Here is a 17368-nt window from a genome sequence, read left to right as displayed (position 1 = left end):
GAAACCATCTAGTAAGTCTCTGTCATTTTAATTGATACATATGCTATTTGAATTATATGTCCTGCTGTAATTTATCCTCCTCAGGTCTCTGATGATATTGACTGACTGTAACTTTAACAACAGGAAGCACACCACCAACTCCTCCCCCAAGGCTGCCGCTTCCTTTTCTTTATAAGTAAAAGCAGACCTCAAACCTCACTTTCCTAGAACACCAGCAGAGGAAGCATTGACCTTGCTGCCAGCCTCTGAAAGGAGATAAACTCGCCTCTGACTGTTGTGGGAGGGGCCACTTGTTTGTTTCCCTACTGCTCACCGCCAAAATAATCACACAGAAACTATATTTTTTAAATCACTGCTTGGCCCATTAGCTCTAGCTTCTTATTTGCTAACTCTTACATCTTAATTTTACCCATTTCTATTAGTCTGTGTATCGCCACGAGGCTGTGGCTTACTGGGTAAAGTTCTGGTGTCTATGTCCTGTGGAGCTACATGGTTTCTCTCTGATTCTGCCTTTCTTTCTCCCAGTATTCAGTTTAGTTTTCTCTGCCTACCTCCATTTCCTGAGCAGACCCAAGACAGTTTCTTTATTAACCAATGGTATTCACAGAGTACAGAGGGGAATCCCACATCATTTGACTATGCTCCCTTTTATCTACAATAAACTTTCTCCTCCACCATACCTAGGAGCAGTTATACCCTCCTTTTTTCTTTTCTTCCTTTTTTGTTTTTTCATTCAGAGACAGAACAAAGAAGACAGAGGAGAATGTCGCAGCTCATGGGAGAATGGCTAGAACCACAGAAAGCTGGTCACATCAAGAATAAAAGCCATAAAATAAGAATAATTTTTAAAAAAGCTTTTGCATTTTAAGAGACCCTGATAATATAATGAAAGTTCAATCAATAGGAGAAAATATTTCCAAATTATATATCCAATAATGGGCTGGTTTCAACAACATCTAAAGAACGCATAACTCAACAATAAGAAAAATAATCCAATCAAAAAGTGATCAACAGATCTAAATAATTATTTCAGTAAATAAGACATGGGAATTTCTAATAATCGTAAGAACATGTACACTGGAAAATGCAAGCTAAAGTCATGACTATCTCTTTAAAAGCATTGCTTTATTTTTGTGTGTATGAGGATTTGTCTGCTTGAATATTTGTGCATTACCTGTAAGCCTGGTGCCTCTAGCGATCAGAAGAGGTCGTCAGAGTTATGGATGGTTGTGAGCCACCATGTGTGTGCTGGGAACTGAACTGAACGGGGTCCTCTGTAAGAGCAACAAGTGCTCCTAACCACCGAGTTACCACTCCAGTCTCACTCATACCCATTAGCATGACCGAAGCTAAGCCATAAGAAGGCAATAGCAAGTGCTGAACAGGACTTGGAAAGATGCAACTTCTGGACCTTGTTGATGGGAATGGAAATGGTACAACACTTGGAAAACAGTTTGAGAGTTTACAAAACAGACTAAACAAGTGCCATCCATTCTGAAGTAGTAAGCGCCTCCGAGAAATAAAACTGAGCTGTCGTGCAAGGCCTTGTATGAAGTGCACACAAAAGCCAAACACCATGCTAACTGGAAGAAGCCTGATCATAGCGGAGGCTGTTGCACATTGCATTCTATTTACATGTATGGAGACAGACATTAGACTAGTGGTTGCCTGGAGCTAAGGGTCAAATGGGAAGTAATGATACGTTCTTAGAATCTGGCTGTGGTGCTGGCTACATAACCCCGCTATTTATTAAAAGTAGTTGAAGTAGTTAGACTTAATGTTGCATACCTTTAATTGACCGTGGGAGGCAGAGGCTCGTTTTGTGAGTTCAGGACCAGCTTAGTTTACATGGTGAGTTCCAAGCTAGTCCAGGCTATGTCATAAAACCCTGTCTTAAAACATAAAATAACCAAAGGGCTGGAGAGGTAGCTCAGTGGTTAACAGTGCTTGCTGCTCTTCCAGAGGAGCTGCATTCACATCCGGCCAGTCACAAACCCTGGAACTCTAGCTTCAGGGGAGCTGACATCATCAGCTGGCCTCCTCAAGCACCTGCACACACATGGACATATATGCACAGGCACATTTGCATATACATACAGACACACTTGAATACATATAAATAAAATAAAATTTTAAAAAATAATTGGACACTTACAATGGACATACAACATGTTCAAGAGCTTTTAAGTTTTACCTCTGCAGAGTATTTATCTTTACTTTGTTCACTGATGCCTGGGCTCCTTAGTTATGCAGGTCTTCATTTCTGAGAAAGCTCGCATCATGAGGGATAGTGTTGAAACCCTATTACTGCTTTACCCCTGACATCATTTACCCTTGATCAACAACTGAGCACCTAAAATAGACTTTAAAGTATATACTGGCTTCCATCAGTGCCCCGCCTTAAACGGGGCAACATTAGGCAATGTCTTCAGATTCTCATATTTCATGGGCAGATCTGGTTGAAAGGCTAACCCTTAAGCCCAAAAGAATGGCTTCACTTTGGTCATTCATTTAAAAGCTAAGCGCTAAAAAGAGATCATATATTTTAATTCTATTGTGGTCAACTTTTGCCACCAAAGCCTGGGTCCTTTTTGTCCTGGTAGAATGGGCTTCTTCCTACTAAGGGGGCATTAGCAGACTCTGGGTTCATGTTGGTAGTAGGTCAGCAACATCTCCCATCTGCCCTAAGGCCACCCAGACATCATGCGGCCCACAGAGTGCTGTGCTCTTTTACTAATGAGAATTACCCACCGAGAAAAAGAGCCAGAGTGACAAGTGACAAAGAGATAAACATCTTCCTGCTTAGGTTTCAGTAGTTGGAATGAAGCTACATCCCCTTCTCAGACTGTTTACATGATTGTCTCTTCTGCACAGCCCTTCCCTGAGCTCTGTACAAGAGGATGGTGAGTTTGCCCTACGTATCAATTTCAATCTCTCCTTTGTCGAAAAACTGAGAACAATTATTTTCAGATTCTTTTCATATGGGATTCCAGATGCAAATTAGAGCTGAAGACAACTGAGAAAGATTTGGAAGTAGGGTGAGTTGGGGACCCCAAAGTCCAGCCATGCAAAACCAACCCCTTCCTTTGCAACATGCCTTTTTATTCTGATCAGAATCCTGTCACTTCTGAGTCCATCACCAGGACTTAATCATAGTTCGCCATGTCTTTCCTATGTGGAAACTTTCTGGCTTGGCCTTTAAATTGTATTCTGGCAACAAAGTATCCCTGGGGGAAAAATTGGGCCCCATGATCTCATGCACAGCCTGGAGCTCAGAGTGCCCCATGCCCCAGTGGCTTCCTCCGTGGAGACAGAGGTGCCTCTCGTTAAATGTTCCACTCCCTTATTCTTGCCCCTTCCCCTGTGGATTGTCACATTCCTGCCTCTTTTCCTTCCATTATTTTCTCCAGGACAAGTTTCTTCCTCCTCCTGATGCCCTTTCTGTCCCCAGGGGACCGGAGCACTCCCTGGATCATGAGGGAATGCACCAGACTGAGAAGTGAGGAGACCAAGCTTGATGACCTCATTCCTGTTTCAGTCCTCAGCTCTCTACAAACCCAGGGCTATCATTCTTTCTAAAGCATTCAAATGAAACCTACCATAGCGAATTCTCTTACACGGACACTTTGTGTTATTTAAAATAACTTTCTCTGTGTTTACTCACAGGATCGTGAACGGTAAAATAAATACATTCAAAGCTTGATGGTGGTTTTATTAAAAAGCATGAGGTAGCTCCTTAATTACTGACATAGAACAATGGCCACACAATAAAGCCATCTGTAGAACAACATGGCCAGAGTAATCCACAGTTTTTTAACTTATATGTTGTCTCACTGTTGTTGGGGAAGAATCTGGAATAATTTAAGTGGCACACGGAAGCATTTGCCTTGGGAGGGAGGCAAGCTCTAAGGAATAAGGAAGAAAATACACTTTTTGTTTGTATACCTCTAAATTGTTTGAATGCTTTAAGTCAGCATTTATTTAATAGTTTAACACAACACCCACTTTTAGTTACCTTTTGGAAACATCTGTATCCTGAGGTAGTGCTTTATTCGGAAGTTTTAGGTACTAAAATAAATTTTCTTACCTATAGGCATTATTTTAGTCTCTTTTAAAATATATCCTTTAATCATAGATAGATAGATAGATAGATAGATAGATAATAGAAACAGTCAGACAGACAAAAAAAAAGACAGAACTGTTTTGTCCTTTAAAAAAAGGAGCAAAATGGCCCCGGCTTTTTATTTTGCCTTACTCCCTCTGGCTTTTCCCCACTCAAACTTCTTAATCACCTAACTATAATTAGCATCTAGTCCCATGTCCTAGCAAGTCACAGATTCCAGGGACTTGAGAAGTAGTATTGGACCAGAGGTACATTTTGAGAAGGGGGCCTGGAGAGCTGGCACAGTGGTTAAGAACACTTGTTCCTGCAAAGGGCCCAGTTTTAACTGTTAGTACCACATGGAGGTTCACCACCTCCTTGGGCATCAGGCATGCATGTGGTGCAAAATACTCATACACACAAAATAATAAGAAAATAAATCTAAATAAATAAAAACTCTAAAAAAAATTTGAGAAGAGAAGGCACTGAGATTTCTTTTTCTTTACTGGAATCAAACCAAAGCTGTTTATAACTTTCCATATAACTTATATGCAACTATATATATATTAACTCACCATCTAGAGAATAGACTTGAGTCTGTTCACAGACTCTACCTACTATAGATTGGTTTTAAAGGTTATTTAAATCCTGTTTAATTTGCTGCCAAGAACTTTCAATATACCATGGCACCTACTATGGTGAGGTTTTGTATTTATATCAGCAAATAAAGCCATCTCCCTAAGTATTTTCTCAAAGGGGACTTTTATTAATTGGCTTTGTTTGTAGCAAGCTAGGGTGACACGCAGTCTACTACAGCAGCGAGCGCTTTCGAGCACTAATGGTCCACACATAGGAGCATCATTCACTGCACCCTCCCCACATAACCTGACACATCTTTAAGACAGAACCCTCCTCCTGCCTCCAGTGCCCAAGGAGGAAGTCAGTAAGAATAACCTGAGAGTGTGATTTCCTCCCACTTCCTGATACAGTCCAGCCTGCTTGAGGACAGTCCTGCAAACACAGGCTTATTGCCATGGCGCCGAGACTCCTCTCATTTTCTGGACAGGACAACGGCTCAGCACCTCAGAGTTCCTATGTTTAGGGTTTAGGGTAAGCATCCTCTCCCGTCCAGATGCGGTGAGTCAGTGGAAAATGCATGTCCCATCTACAAGCCTCTGAAAGAGTGAGCCATTATTTATTCTACAGCAAGTGTGTTTCCTGGAAACAGTATGGGCCCCCAAATACTCAGTTCTCATAAATTAGAAAATGTTGGTCTAACTATGAGACGTTTTTATTTATGTCTCTCTAGGTTTATCCCATCTTTCCTCCTGGGAGCTCTGCTGCTACTGGTTCCACAAAGCCGCCCCCATCTTACTTTCTTTGACACTGTTTCCTGATCTGTCTCCTACTTGCATTTGGCCCCTCTATACCCATGTTCTGTCTTCTGCTTGCATTTGGCCTTTCTATACCCATGCTTTCCACATAAATTTAATAACGTGATGCAGATCCAATCTTAAACTTCCCATTGAGCCTCTTTGGTTAAGCTCCCACCATCGACCCCCATGCCCCGCCAGTGCCTTGGCACTGTCCCTGTTCATCAGGTGTCACGTCCCAGCTATGCTTTCGAGACCACGCCTTGCTCACCCTTCCTTGGCCCTTTGCCATGCTCTCCCTCCACCTCCTGTCAGACTTAATGTCCAGGGCTCTTCCTGGGACCTGCTTCTCTGTGATCCTCTGAGGTTCCTCCTCCCACCGCTCATGGTTCATGCTTATCATTCCTACAGGTGTTTACCCTTGTCTCCTGTGGAGGCGGTCTCAAGGCTGTACCCAGCCCTTCCAGCCTAGAGAGCATACCCTATCACCAGGGTGACTGTATAAATAGTTTTCTGTTTATCTAACATACAGAAAGCAGTGGGCCTTGAGAAAAGAGGGGGGCAGCGAACTGTCCGCCAGTTTGAAGGGTACTTTACAAGCCAAGCTTTATGATGGGGAAAGAATCAGATACAATTTTAGGGCAGGGTGTAGAAGGCTCACTCCCTTCTCCCAAATCACACTATAAAAACATCATGGTGACCTCACTACTTCATTTGAATCTGTGAGAGTTCCAGCATCACCCAGAAATAACGAGAACGCTTTGATCTGACACTGAACAAGAGTCCCTCTCATTCCACCACTGTGTCGGTGGTCTCTGAGTTGGTCGAAGTGTCTCTAAGTGGCACTGTCGGTCTGTCCTCAAAGGTGAAATAATAAATGGCTTTCTTTTTCCTGCACCCAGAGAAAGAGTTAGTTTGTCCTTTAAAGTAGTCTCACCTTGAGTGTTTGGAATGATGGGAAAAGGTGACCCTTTGGTGCTACACAGTCCGCGAGTTCTGAAATCTTATACAACTGTTTCCAAAGTAGTTACATTTTATTTCCCCAGGGCTATAGTATCTCTGCTTCGACACTGTTTCTGGTATGAGGAACACTGACGTAATTTTGCTGGAGACAGGGGCTTTTGCCTTAGAAACTGAGACAGTTCAGGGCTTAGGGAACTGGCCAAATACAAGACCTGCTCCCCATCTCTTTCTCAATGCTTCTTGCGTCCCATGCTGCCTCTGCTCAGTTTCCTCCCTCTGCTACCTGGTTGAGGCTGCGTGTTGGAGGTTTCTAAACTTCCTGGACTGTGGCTTTGCATAGGTTCAGCTTGCCATGTCCCCAACTGTCCTTTAGAGCACCTCCAAGGATACAGGGCAAACCAAAATGCTTCTTCTACTATATTCCTGCAATACAGCCCTCTGCCCTAATCAAATGTATAGGGGCAAGAGGTGTTGCAAGCAAGCAATCAGCATGGAGGCAGGCATCAGCTCAGTTCTGACACTGTGCATGGGGACAAACCATCAGATCCCAGGCAGAAAGTTCAGTTCCACAAGACAGTCCCTTCTTCGGATGCCAGTTTTAAATCCTAGGCTGTTATGGTTGTGCTTTCAATGGACTATAAGTCAGCACTGGGGTTGACTATGTGCTAGAGTGGCTTACAGAACTCAGGGAAACATCTCCACTCACTGTCTGAATTGCAGAACATACCACAGAGGGTGCAGATGTGGAGATGCACAGGAGCATTGAGCCTCTGGCCCTCCTTGGGGATGGGGAATGGGGGTTGACCGTTCCAATGCACTGATCCTAACTTGGTTTGACCTATGACCCTTCCTGAAGCTTGCTAGCAGATGATATAAAAGACATCACTTTGGCGAGGCCGGGATCTCAGGGGTTGTATATCAGGAAACAAGGCTGGAGAACGAATGTATGCTTCCTAACATCACAGCACAGCACGTTCCTACTCCTGATGCTATGGGCTCATTCTTTCTTGTTTCCTTATCCCAGTTGTTGATAGTTAGGGAATCTGATTGGCTCGACTCATTGTTTTCAGCAATGCATATGCCATCCATGCCCTTTGGCTGCCTGTCAGTCAAGTGTCCACCTTATACCAGTCAAAGTCAGTTTCCATCACACAGTAAATTAAGGGTCTACTGGTGGGGTGATTTCTTGAAAAGGGAGCAGAGACACTGTATGTACAAAGCATCTGGTTTGTTTGTTTTGCTTTAATCTTCTGCATTTCTTAATTGGCATTTCTTTTTAATTTCTCATGATTTTTTATACAAATATGTTATTCAGGAACCCGTTACTTATTTATCTATGAGTCCCAGCAATGCTGCTCTCATCTGCGAGCTGGTTGGCACTTTCCCAAGAATCTATGTTGGCTTCCACTCCCTCATGCTGCAATTTCAGTGTGACTCCGGTAGGGAGTGAATCCACGTACTCTGGCCTCTGAGCTTTGTACTGAGGTCTGGGGACCTCTAACTTCCTATCCTGGGCCATTCTTTGATGACCTCTTTCATAGAGTCCCTTAAATACGAGCCCTAACCTTCATTCTCATGTACAAACCCTATCTGATGGCCCCTGATAGAGGCTGGTTGATTTAGGATCTTGAGGGAACACATGGAAGGTAGCAAGAGAAACAAAGGAAGGGATTTAGCATTCACTAAGCATCAACAGTGGCATGAGATTCTCGTCCTACAGATGGAGAAGATATGGCAGTGTCCAGCAACATACAAAGGGTACTAACTTAGATCTGTCCACCTCCCAATTCCATTCTTTGCGTCGACTCTCAGACTGGATAGCAGAGAAGGGGTAAACATTCCAGGTGAAGAGAATGCGGAGTGTATCAGGCCAAGGTGCAGCAATGAGCAAATAGGAAGTGCGCAGTGGCCCCTGGAGGACCAGATTCTCATTGAGGACACAGAGAGGTTAAACATCTGTGCTAGCCAGATTCTTACACAACAGACGGGACAGGCTGGAGAGACACTGGCAGATTTGGAGGTCATGGGTAGTCACAGAGGGCAAGGCAAGAATGCTGTCTCCGAGGCAGCTGTTCAGATGAGAAGATTAACCTCGTGACAGGTGTCACACGGGTTGGGCTAGGGAAAGGCTAAAGGTGATTTCGACATGCAGTTCTGGGGGCCTTGTGATCTCAGAGGATGTTCCATGACTGTCTTCACACTCCTGAGCATGAAACCTGTTCCAAATCTCTTCTCTGTAACACTCATGAGCTTGGAAGTGTCAATTCTCCGGGTTAAAAACAGAACTCTGCTAGACAGCATCACCTTTGCTTAAGAGAAATGCTGACAAGTTTAAAGGTAGCCCACACCTTTAAACCCAGCTTTTGGGAGGCAGAGGCAGGCAGATTTCTGAATTCGAAGCCAGCCTAGTCTACAGAGCGAGTTCCAGGACAGCCAGAGCTACACAGAGAAATCCTGACTCAACTTCCCTCCCCAGTCCACCAAAAGATTTTTTTGATAATTTCTTGTAATAAATCCTACCAGAAACTTCCAAAATTGAGGTTTGGGAGGATATGTGGGGTGTGTGTGTGTGTGCATGTGTGCACTAGTGTATGTACATATGTGACCACGGAGGCCAAAGGTCAGCTAGGGATATCAATTTCTCGGGATACAATCTACCTTGTTTTCTGGCAGTCTCTCACTGGCAAACAGGCTGGGTTGAGGGCCAGTGAGCTCAGTCACCTGCCTGTCCCTGTCTCCCCAGAGTTGGAATGACAGGTGAAGGCCACCACTCCCGGCTTTTTACTCAGGATCTGGGGATCATGCTCAGGTTCTCCTAGTGCCTGCATGCCAGAGATTTACCTATGGAGTCATCTCCCCAGCACCCCTCCCCAAATTGAGTTTTTGATTTTTAAAAACAGAACTATCCGGAGGGTAGCGAGTACTGAGAAGCTGAGCCTGTGGTCTAAATTTCCCCTGAAAGTCTTAACCACCAGTGTGATTCTGTCTCTGTATCAATCACACCATTTCCATCCCTGCTCTCTGTTCCTGTCAGCCGTGTGAGAAGAGCGATGATTAAGCAAAGGAGAAGTTCCTAGGACTTTACCTTCTAGTTCTCCTTTTTCCTTCCAGAGTAAGATGACCAAGGAATTGTAAGAAGTTGTAGGCAGTGGCGACAGTACTTGTGGACTTGTTTAGGGATGAATGAAAGAAGCAAATTCAGGTTTGTTATTTTTTTTCTCCATGCATTTTGCAGCTACTGAAGCTATTCATACAGTTTGGGTATGGTACACCAATAACTGAGTTAGAAGCAATATTTCTGTCATATGAGACTAAGTATGAAGTTTGGAGGTGAGTTAGTCAGTTTTATTAGTTAGAAGAAAAAGATTTTTAACCCCAAGACCATGAATAATTATGTACCAGCAAAGCCAGTAAGTCAATGGTGACAGATTCATGTGTCCTTTCCTTCCATCCTAGGTAAAATTTGGAGCCTTTCTTCCTTGATATATTTTAATAAACCAAACTTACAACTTTGACAAAACCACAAGGAGGAAAAGTCTTTTGGATACAAGTTAGCTTCCACGCAATGAAATAGTTTAATAAGACCAAACGAGAAGCCTTAATCGGCTGTCCTCAATGTGTGAGCCGCTGGGCTAGAAGCAAGCACTGCAGAATCTTTCCTAAGGAGCTCAGTGCCAGTGATAACAAAACCTTGCACTGAGCAGGGGCAAGTGGTTACAATTTCCAACCCCATCTAAAGACTCCACGGGCACAGACTGTCCAGTCCTTCCTCGGCAGAGTTCTAAAACCAACTCAGCATTCCCAGTGCCTGAAGCCTGGGCTATTATGACTCTGCATATGTGGACTCACAGGAAGGACACATGTCCAAGGACTGAGTGGATGTAAACACAAGCCCTTAGCTGACAAGTTGGGGGCTCTACTGCCAGGGGCACATGAAGATCTGCTGTTAGTGTGCCCCATCTGGTAGCTCCGAGTGGTCTGATGATTAAGGTCACCATGTCTTCCTCTTGGCCCTGTCATGACTGGGCTTAGCAGACTTAAGGTTTTGGAGTCTTCGGTAGGAGTTGCAGGAAATAGTAACACAGGACAGAACTGACTTGGTCAGAGTAAACTCTTTGCATTGTCCTAGTGGTAACGGGTTCACACCCGGGAGGTTCAGTTGGGGTCTCGTGCATGCATTTGCATGACTTAGAACTTTAGAAGCCAGGCATACTAGCCCTAGGAGAACTAATGGGTAGTGATGTTTAAACTCCTTGGGGTGAAAACAAGTAAGTGACAGGAACTTAGTGATTCTTAAACAAGGAGAGGGGGTTCAGGTTTGTGTCAGTTTCTCAGAGGAGGACGAGCCTCCAGTGAGCGTGGAATTCTCCCACTGGAGTAACGAAGGGACACGGTTTATAGTACCCATACTGAGACACTCATTTTTTTTTTTTCTCTTCACAACAAAGAGCTATATCTCTCTTCCCAGGGACTACCTATGTGATTTCCAATAGATTCCTATGTGGTGACTATGTCAAGGGACCTTAAAATCTACAGTCAGACAATTCAAGATTATCTACAAGAACCAAAATTGTTTGGGTTCAGGCCAGGGTCCAAGCCTTCTAGTTCTGAAAGGAATAAGGCATGTCAGGAACAGAAGGATAACTGGGGACAGCAGTCAAGAATGAAAGCAATTGTTGAGGAATAGAACACCCCAGAAGATAGCAGACAAGAGGTAGGTCAAGGGGTTGGGAGGAGGTGACAGCAGAGGCTGGTGGAGGAAAGGAGACCTGGGTTTTAGTTACAGAAACAGCCCAGTGGGGATTCAGAGCCCAGAGCATCAGTGCCCATAAACCAGGCTTTGAAAATCAGTACGGGATACGTATCCTCCACAGAAAAGGCTTCCTCTGAATCGCTGTTCAAATATTGACTCCTGTGAAAATACCACCATTTCCACCTGTTTGGGGGACGTGAAAAGTTTGGTATGGTGAACTCAAACAAGGTTAGCCTGGGAAGTCTGGCAGCTGTTGTGGTGAGGGCACACAGGGGGCACTCCAAAATGAGCCGTTGAGATCAGAACTGCCCTACCCGTTTGAGAAATTACATACATGCCGGTCACGGCTACATAACATCAAAATGTATGATTCAGTGTTTTCTAATTGTGTCCCGGAAAGTCTGTTCGGTGTAGCACTTAGCACTGAGAGGGCCTTTTGGCCATTCTCAGGTTAGGTAAGGAACTAGAAAAGCTATGTGACTACAAATGTCTTCTTTAGCTACTGCTGCACATTTGAGGTTAGGAAGGTCCTGATTTGGTCACTGGCTCTCTCATCCCATAGCTTTTGTGATGAAAGACAAAACCCGGAACTTCACCGGCCAGGTCCGTCTTCTCACTGAGAGACATCTAGTCATTCAGAATAACACAGCCACTCTTGCTTTGAAACAACTTTCATTCAAAATGAGTAAGTTCAGACAAAGTAAACATGTACCTCACATAGGTTTTGTAGGTCAGAAGTTAAGGAGGGGCTAGCTTGTGAGGTAGCAGCTAGGGCTACATCACTTGCAAGCAGAACCGGGACTAGAGGGATGGTGCCCAGCATGGTATACTTATGTGCTGCTCAGCATGGTGACGTGATGCTGGCTGTGGGAGGAAACCCCACACGTGGAATTCTCTACAGGGCTGCTGAAGTGTCATGATATCTGACCACCCCATATCATGAGATACCAAGAGAGTGTAGATTAGAAGATTTTTAGGCTCTTTTTATATATTTATTTTATTTATTTATATATTTATTTATTATGTATACAATATTCTGTCTGTGTGTAAGTCTGCAGGCCAGAAGAGGGCACCAGTCCTCATTAGAGATGGTTGTGAGCCACCGTGTGGTTGTTGGGAATTGAACTCAGGACCTTTGGAAGAGCAGGCAGTGCTCTTAACCACTGAGCCATCTCTCCAGCCCCCGATTTTTAGGCTCTTGTCTTAGAAGCCACACTCTGGCATTTCTTCTATTGGTCACAAGGTTAGCTTAATCTGGTGTTAGGAGGGAACTACCCAAAGATATGGATGCCAGGAGGCCAAGGTCGTTGTTGGCCGTCCTGGAAGCTGTCTTCCACAATTGGAAGAGCTACAATCTTCTGGGGGATGGGGCAAGACAAGTTTCTTGCAATCAAATCACTGTACATACTCTTTGATGTGATCTTACCATGGTAGCTTAAATGGGAAATGTCCCCCATAGGCTCATGCTTGGTCCCCAGCTGCTGGAGCTATTTTGAGAAGTTCTGGAAATTTCTAAAGATGGGACCCAGGTGAAAGAAGTAGATCACTGAGGTGGGGCCCCTTCTTGTCTCTTTTTTTGTAGTGAAGAAAACCATGCCCTGCCCAAATGCATGGGGTCAAGTAAATATCAAATGATCTCTTAGAAACCATGAGACAAAATAAATCCCTCCTCTCTTGATTGCCAGGGCAGGAGTAGGGAGTCCCACCAGATTCGCCAGGCACGCAGAAAACTCCCATCCGCGAGTCTAAGCTCTCAGTCTGGGGAGGCCAAGTGGTACCTTACCACAGGTGGCTAAATGGAAGCGTGGGCTCTGTGATAGGAAGGCTCTGGTTCCCTTCCACTCCACTCCATACACAGACTATGGCTATGGCTTCTAGAACAAGGATTAAACAAACTTGCCTGTTGTCGTGGGAGGCGGGGAGCAGGCTAGCTGTGAGGATCAAACACGGTAACACACGCCAAGGACTAGGGCATTCAGAGCTTTCCCTCCCAGACGAACTGTCGCCACGGAGCCATCACCCTGCTGCTCATCCTTGCTCCTCTACCCACTCTCCCATATCACAGGAGAGCTGCACCGCCGAACTCATTTTCGCGGCGTATGCTCACAAAACGGGGACTGCGCCAACAGCTCCTGAGGATGCCGACATACCAGGCTACCTCAGGGATGCTTCGGCTGCCCCTTTGAAACTGGGCCACTGAAAATGCTTGCACAACACAGGAAAAGAGAAAGAAGCACATTGCTCGCAGCTGGGACATGGCATGTGCTTTGGGTAGCTCTTTCAGGACAGCTGTGGAGGGATGGCACTTTAAGCCTCGGTGCTGTCCTTCAGTTTGTTCTCTGAGAAGTCAGGTGCATTCTTTTCTGAGTCGATAATGCTATAATTCGTGAGTTATTGCATAAGCAAATAAGTGGGGATTTTCTTGTAAACCGTGCTTTCTTTCATGTATGTGTAACCACAGCCTGTAGTTCCTGGGGAGACTGGAGGTGGGAGGAGGAAGTGTTATTGTAAAATGGTGAGTATATGCAAATGCCAGGTAGAGATAACAGATCCCTCCTCACCCCAGGGTTCTCACTAGCATCAGAGCAGATAACAGACGGGGTGAGAGGCAAATCCCCAGCTATACCAATCATGGGGCTGATGGCAGGGCTCACAGAACAAAAGCACAGGATACTGCACTCCTGCAGTCAAGCCCCAGCCTTCTGCTCTATTACATGCTGGTCTTTCTGGAGTGGGAAGGCAGCACTACAGGTTTCAACAGGCTCTTCCTTACCAGACCCACAAGCCCCCACCCCCACCCCCACCTCTACAAGAGCACCAGATGAGAGCCTGAGATCTTGGCACACCTCAGAGGACCCTGGCCCAACTGCTCCAGTGACCTCTAAGTTCTGGAAACGTTTTCTCTTTCTGGGCAAGGAGGCCAAGATGGTTCTGGGGTGAAACTTGGTAACCCTGGATTGAGAAGTGAAGATCACCTTGTTCTATGGAAAGTGAAAGAGGAATTGAAGCAAGGAAACTAATGCTCTCCGTTTAGCCCCAGAATCTCAGCTTTCTTCTTCTCTTTCCTTGAGGGCCGCAGTTATGGCCCAGGCCTGCGACTCTGGGTTTAGATGATTTTGCTGTGTCCAGTAGAAGACACTCAATTACTCAAAGCCCATCACCCTCTTCCAAGACTACTTGGTGGCGGGGGGTGGGGGGGAGAATTGTCAATAAAATATAGTAAAATTAATTTTTGGTGTGCATTTTGAATTTTACACATGTATGGATTCATGAAACCAACAACACAGTCAGGGTGCCCAACAGTTCTGACCACAAAATATAGTCATACTACCCCTTTGTAATAATATGTTCTCCTCTTATAGTCCAACCTCAGCATGCTCTTGTCTTTTCTGGAAAGTTCCAGAAATGGAATCCAAGAGTCTGCATCTTCTACATTTCTTTCCTTGCTGCCAAGCCTCTGAGAGTCAGACATGCTTCTGTGTCTATCAATGGCTAGCTTTTTGATTGCTTAGTAATATTCTATGGTTCTAATATATATTTAAGATAGCACGTATCAGTAGAACACAGATCCCATGAGTCCTAGGAAGCAATGGTGCAGGGGTTACCAACTGAGGAAGGAGCTAAGGTTTGTTCTTCAGATTCTCTGGTTACTTGTCATAGTGGTGTTGGATGATCATGTGGGGATGAAGGGGGGAACAGCAATTTTTGGTCAAGGACAAAGGAGTACAGGAGAGCAGAGGCTGTGCACTCTGGGCTCCCCACAGCCCCCTCTAGTCAGCAAGTGATAGTAGCAACCCCACCCACAGGTGACCATTGTGTGTTTGGTGACACTCTCTGAAGTAATGGTGCTCTGCACAGGGTGACATTGCTCCCCCAAGTAATACATGGCAAAACCTGGAGACCCTATTGGCCATGACTAAGGGACACTATTAGCATCCAGTGGGTAGAGACCAGGGATGACTCTACATGAGCCATGTACAACATGCTCTCTGCCAGCAAAGGCTCATCTGGCCCCAAATGATAGGCTATGCTACCCTATCAAAGGACACTTTGCAAAGTGTCTTGTGTTGGAACTAAAGAGCCTGGTAGGGGAAAAATAAGCTGCCTTTTTGTGAACACCTGTTTGCTTTTAAAACGAGACTGACATTATATGAGGGAGAGACATAGATGAACATAGGGACCACTCAAATCCCGTGACTCGTCCCAAGCCCCCTTCTCCACAACTTCCACAGTCCTCTTGTTCTCCATTGTTGCTCCCCAGAGCACTGCGGCTGCCTACTCAGGGTAAGCAACTTATTTCACTCCACCTGTAGCTTCTCCATCCTTCTCTGTCTGCCAGGCCACCATCTTAGCCTGCCTGGGATGGAATCTTTCCTTATGGCTCACACTGTTGCTGACCCGTACCTGTAATGTGGTGTTCTTGACCTTGTCTTGAATCTGATGTTTCTCCTCACTGTGGTGTCTTCTGTCTCGAGTACGATGGCTGGCATAAGATGACGCTCGATAAGTGGTTACTGAATTAAGAAAAGCACTTTCTAGAACTATTTGACTGGATTATATGTTCATCTATTTGCTTGTTCATTACTACATATTTATTCAACACCGAATTCCAGACAACTACTTGTGTGCTCAAGGTGGAAGAAGGCAAACAGACCTTCCAGTCTAGAGGACAAACTTCATCTGTTAGATGCCAGAGACACAAGCTTTGTGGACGGGGATAGTTATTGCATGATTCAGTCTTGCCGCTGTACTGGAGACACCAAAGACAGGATAGTAGGTGCTGCCAGGGAAGAGTTCTCTCACAAAAATAGGCAAGTGGAATTCTGAATACAGGCGGCAGTAGTCCAAACCCTTTTCTAGAGGAACGGCTATGAAGTGACCAGAGAGAAAATTTGAGAAACAGGTGTGATTTGATTAAGGGAGAAATAAGCAACCAAGAGTGGAGGGCAGTGAAGAGCAGTTGACATGGGAAGGCCTTTTGGAGAGTAAAACGAGGGCAGAGGCCTGGGCATGCATGTGCTGGGTTCTACAGGACCTGGAAGAAGCTGCCAAGATCAGAGAGGCCAGCTGCCTACGATATGGTCTTTGGAATCACGGCTCAGTATGATGGAAGTCTTTGGAGGTTTTGCAAGAGTAGACAGCATGTTCCAAACGTTCTCTGTGCTGGTTGGTTTTTGCCAACTTGACTAAACCTAGGCATATCTGGGAAAAGGGATTTTTTTTTTTTGAGACAGGGTTTCTCTGTAGTTTTGGAGCCTGTCCTGGAACTCACTCTGTAGACCAGGCTGGCCTCGAACTTACAAAGATCCCCTTGCTTCTGCCTCCCAAGTGCTGGGATTAAAAGCATGGGCAAAGGAATCTTAATTGAGAAAATGCTTGCATAAGCTTGTTCCATAGGCAAATCTGCAGGGCATTTTTTTTTTTTAAATTAATGATTGATGTGGAAGGATCCCACCCACTGTGGGCAGTGCCATCCCTGGTCAGGTAGTCTTGACTGGTAAAGAAAGCAGGCTGTGCAAATCAGTAAGTAGTGTTCCTCCACGGCCTCTGCTTCAGTTCCTGCCTCCAGGGTCCTGCCTTGACTTCCCTCAGTGATGGAGTGTGACCTGAGCGCTGTAGACTGAAACAAACCCTGTCTTTTCCAAGTAGCTTTTGGTCATGGTGGTTTTGTTTTTTTTTTTAGTTTTTCGAGACAGGGTTTGGTCATGGTATTTTATCGCAGCACTAGAAACCCTAGACATTCTCCATCACATGAGACAGGAGAGGGTGGCAGTTCACAACCCCTGTGGTCTACATAGTGGATTCGGTGACTAAGAAAGCTGCATCATGTTTTAGGTGTGGCCGTGGCTCTCAGCCTCCCCTCCTCTGCGCTGACAAAGGCCCTTGGATGGGAAACACACTATACAGCTGTGCACCGTGGTCTGTGGTCTTCACGGCTGCCAAGGTTAAACTGAATGGTATTCCTGGCACCCTCTAGGGCTTTGCAATCGTGGCATACAAACAATTGTTCCATAAAGAGACTTCAGAGGTTCCAAATTAGCTGAGGAAAGATGGAAAGGGACTACATCTTAGGGGTGTCCCTCACCCTGGGCCCTGAGAAGAGCTGTCAGCCCATTCCTGAGACTTTCAGCCATTAGGAACAGAGGTGTCTCTCCCACGTATAGAAACTCTTGAAAA

Source organism: Microtus oregoni, unplaced genomic scaffold, assembly GCF_018167655.1.
Source record: "Microtus oregoni isolate MIOR12 unplaced genomic scaffold, Mior012 000014F_ref0000157, whole genome shotgun sequence".
NCBI lineage: Eukaryota > Metazoa > Chordata > Mammalia > Rodentia > Cricetidae > Microtus > Microtus oregoni.
Note: the sequence above shows the minus strand (reverse complement) of the source record.